General features: G+C 42.6%; 1 protein-coding gene across 1 annotated transcript in view; it reads right to left on the bottom strand.

The window, feature by feature from the left end:
* LOC106595267 (E3 ubiquitin-protein ligase MARCHF4) overlaps positions 1 to 521 on the bottom strand; it is a 10,839-nt gene extending 10,318 nt beyond the window's left edge. Inside the window, exon 1 of the mRNA XM_045698363.1 lies at positions 1 to 521. This exon is cut by the window's left edge and continues 1,231 nt beyond it. The gene's annotated coding sequence lies outside the window, so the exon portion shown is untranslated.
* Between the last annotated feature and the right edge of the window lie 3,819 nt (positions 522 to 4,340).

The following is a 4,340-nucleotide window of genomic DNA, read 5'->3' as shown; positions in this document are numbered from 1 at the left end:
AAAGGTTATGTCCTCGGCTGCAGTCTAATATAGTTTCCACGGTAGTTTGCGTTCGTCGCCTGTCAATTCAACGGTCTGTCTGAGAAGGTTGAGGCTATTCCCACAACAAAAGCCTACAAGATAATTTAGGGATGTCACGAACATGCCCTGGGCTTCGCTTCCACTGAGCCTAGCCTCCTACCGTCATTTTCTCTCACACGGAGCATCCTCTTTACAAGCGGGTAATCCACATATTTTAACGACATAACAGTGCTTTAATTCACCCCAAAACGGTTATTGTCATGTCTTTGGGTCGACAGGAGCAGCGAAACCGGAGAGAGGTGGTTGATGTGGCCGTTGTCTCTGTGCTTTTGAAATCCGTTCGACTCGATGGTTCTCTTCTCGCCGCGGGTTCAGCACCATTAAGGATGGGACAGCTCCCAGGCGCGGGCCCGTCTGGAACACCAGCGTGATGCAAGAAAGGGGGCGAGCATGGGCTGGCTCGTCTCATATCGGATAGCAACAAGATAACATCTGGGATGAATGAGATGAAATAATAGATTCAGCAGGAATCACAAACAGATAAAGTATTTGACAAAAACAGAATCATGTCAAACCTTGATTACATTGGGATACGATCACACATCCCTCTATTTACGCGTGGGAAGACTTGGGAACAGATTTCATAAATAAAATAAACAATACTTTGAGATGATTTTCTGGTGATTTTACAGTCTTTTATGTCCAACAACTAAAATTATATATTTTTTTAAAAAATCATTGATTGGGGAACTTAGGCTGTTCACATTTAGCAAACAAGCTGCTTAAATAAATAAAAAAGTTGACATATAGGTCTAAATTGGAGGTGCCTTATGATGCTATATGGGCTGTGGCTGTTGAATAATGCACAGTAGACTATCCCCTATACACTAGGTATTTATATATTCTGGTCTGCCTAGTGTGCTTAGTGCCACACTACAGCCTTCCCTGAACCTGCTGAACCCTGGCAGTAAGCTACAGCACACACACACACACACACACACACACACACACACACCACACACCACACATCACACATCACACATCACATCCAGATACAAGAAGAGTGAGCTGAATTCTCTCCATTTCCTCTCTCTTCAACATGCGTCTGAAGAAACAAGTGAGCCAGTCTGCGTGAGCGTGGCCCAAATGACACCCTAATTCCCTACATAGTGCACTACTTTTGACCAGAGCCCTATGAGCTATATAAGGAAAAGGTGCCATTTGGAATGCAATCAGAGTAGTGGCCCACTCACTGCTGCAGTTTCCCCCAGGCCCAGGGAAATATGTCACACTGTTGTAGGACTTCCACTAGCATTAACCCCCAAACAATTTACACTGTTGTAGGACTTCCACTAGCATTAACCCCCAAACAATTTACACTGTTGTAGGACTTCCACTAGCATTAACCCCCAAACAATTTACACTGTTGTAGGACTTCCACTAGCATTAACCCCCAAACAATTTACACTGTTGTAGGACTTCCACTAGCATTAACCCCCAAACAATTTGCACTGTTGTAGGACTTCCACTAGCATTAACCCCCAAACAATTTACACTGTTGTAGGACTTCCACTAGCATTAACCCCCAAACAATTTACACTGTTGTAGGACTTCCACTAGCATTAACCCCCAAACAATTTACACTGTTGTAGGACTTCCACTAGCATTAACCCCCAAACAATTTACACTGTTAAAGAAATATCTCTTAATCGCCCGTGTTCTCTCATCTCTCTCTCTCACTCTCTCTCTCTTTGTCTCTCTTTCTCTCTCTCTGTCTCGATTTCTCTCTCTCATCTCTCTCTCTTCTCTCTCACTCTCTCTCTCTCACTGTCTCTCTCTTTCTCTCTCTCTATCTCGATTTCTCTCTCTCTCTCTCTCTCTTCTCTCTCACTCTCTCTCTCTCTCTCTCGACTATGTAGAGCAATTATGATTCTTTATCAATACTGTATGTTTGACACTGCTTGCAATGGCCAGTGAGGTGTGAGGGTCATGGCATTCATTGTTAATGTTATCTGTCATATGACATAAGTCATTGTTACATCACACAATCTGACCTCAGGGTGTAGGCTACTGTCAGTGTGACATCCTGCCCTGTGATGGAATGTGAGTGTCCCTCACCTACTGGAATGTAGCCTGTCAGTATCTCTATCTTTATGATAATAAAAACAAGGACTTTAAAAGGGGAAATCTGTGATTTGTACCTACATTTTTAGACTTCTAAATTAATTCTATATTATATACCCATTGACTTTTAATTGAGCGTAGTTCAACTGTCGTACCCCATCGGAACCCAAAATATAAGCTTGTTTTACTCCATTGTTTGTAAACAATGTCATTTTTATCAATGTCAGACTAATGTGTCATCTCACTTTCTCTCTCTGAGCTGTCTGTGGTGCTGAATGCTGAATCTCTCTCTCTCCCCCACTGATGCGTGGTTTATGTGTATATTTCTGAGGATACTGTGGTACAATTGGGGCTTTAGAGAAAGAAACACATCACATTCTCAAGGAAAGTTATCTTAAAAAGGGGATTATCCCATATTTCCTGTAGATCCCCAGCTAAAAAACACACACACACACACACACACACACACACACACACACACACACACACACACACACACACACACACACACACACACACACACACACACACACTGTACATCCTCCCAGTAAAGCTTACACTGCTAGAGGGACTGCTGTTTTCTGTCTGATGTCTTGTCTTACAGTGGGGCTTAAGTCTAGAGAAGTGACAGGCTGGCAGGCACAATATCCTAGATTACCCAGACTATACTGTACTGTACTTAGAGGCCTATGTGAAGGAAATTGATGCAGTATAAGACAACAGTAGTACAGTAGCATTTTGCCTGTGTGTGTGTGTGTGTGTGTGTGTGTGTGTGTGTGTGTGTGTGTGTCTGTGTGCCTGCCTCTGTGTGTGAGTGCATCTGTGCGTGTGTGCACACAGCACTCGTCTGTATGACCCCTACATAAGCCCCTCTCCGTGCTGGGAACTAGGAGATGAATCAGGCCCCTGAGGAATTCCATCTCTGCCAATTAGTGTGGCTGGTATCACAGCGCCTAGCATGAAACACTAGCTTGCAGCCAGGGCCTAATGACCAGGGTTGGTAGAAAAAGAGCACATGAATGATACAGTGATTAGACCTCTTCACTTGTGAAAAGCATTATAATTGTTTATGTAGTAACCATAATTACAGTACTAAGTTTTCATCTACTCCTTTTCCTTGAGGCAACTGAATATGAGCTTAGGCTAGAGCAAATAAATATTGGATAACTCTTCAGTTAGTTAAAAAACTATTTCACTTGCTCTCCCCTATATATCTACCACAAGCCTGTAGGTCTACCATCTCGAAATTCCTCATGCATATTATAAAGTAACTCAACGAATAGTTGTAAAGTAGGCTAGCTAATATTAGGAAAAAGATACATGCTCTCTACAGAATTCCTAGGCGCTTGGCTTGCAACAATTTAATGTAACACGTGGCAAACGTTGATAACATGTTACCATGGTTACCAAGAATTTCCGACTGGACCAGTGATCCTCCCGTTCAAATAAAAGCCATATAGTTTGCCAACGTCCTACTAACAATTTTGGTAAGTTGAAGTAACGCTTTCACGAAGGAATTTTATGATAATGAAAGTTCCCTAAGTTAACACACTTCGTCATGGCTCAATTATTGCAACTTGACAGTAATAGCTAACAAGCTAGCTGGCTAGCTAGCTGGGGTCCTCTGTCCAGTTTGTTCATTGGCACTGACGGTGGCACTTGACTTTGTTATGATGGAAACTATTATTCGTTTTCTGGATGGAAATGATAAAGAAATACTGTTCATTCAAAGATTACATGTCCGTGCAACTATATCTTCTTATTTCTGAATGAATACAGATAAAGTGGATCTGAAATGGACATCAATGATGTAGTAGTCCAGAAGCTTCTCACATAGTATAGGAGAACGGTGTTCTTCTCTATCAGAGTAATAGCTGGTGATCAAGAGGTAAGTGTCATGTATGTTTTACAGAATGGTATCTTCCACATTGCTATGGTTATTAGAGAATTGACATTGACCTCAATGACCGTACAGGTGAATGAAGACACTGGAGCCAGAGCCAAGATGGCAGCCATGGCAAGAAACATCTCCAAGGAGTGGTCCTACCTCTATGAGAGGCTCTTCTCCAAGCTGTCTGATGAGGGCTTCCACGACATGTGGAGCATTGGTGGCTTTCTCGTAGTATTCATCTTCTGCACCATCGTCATCACCATGACTCTAGCTGTCATATTCAGCTGGTGCTGTGGCTGGTGCT

Source organism: Salmo salar, chromosome ssa16 (assembly GCF_905237065.1).
Source record: "Salmo salar chromosome ssa16, Ssal_v3.1, whole genome shotgun sequence".
Lineage (NCBI taxonomy): Eukaryota > Metazoa > Chordata > Actinopteri > Salmoniformes > Salmonidae > Salmo > Salmo salar.
This window is presented reverse-complemented; position numbering and strand designations above follow the sequence as displayed.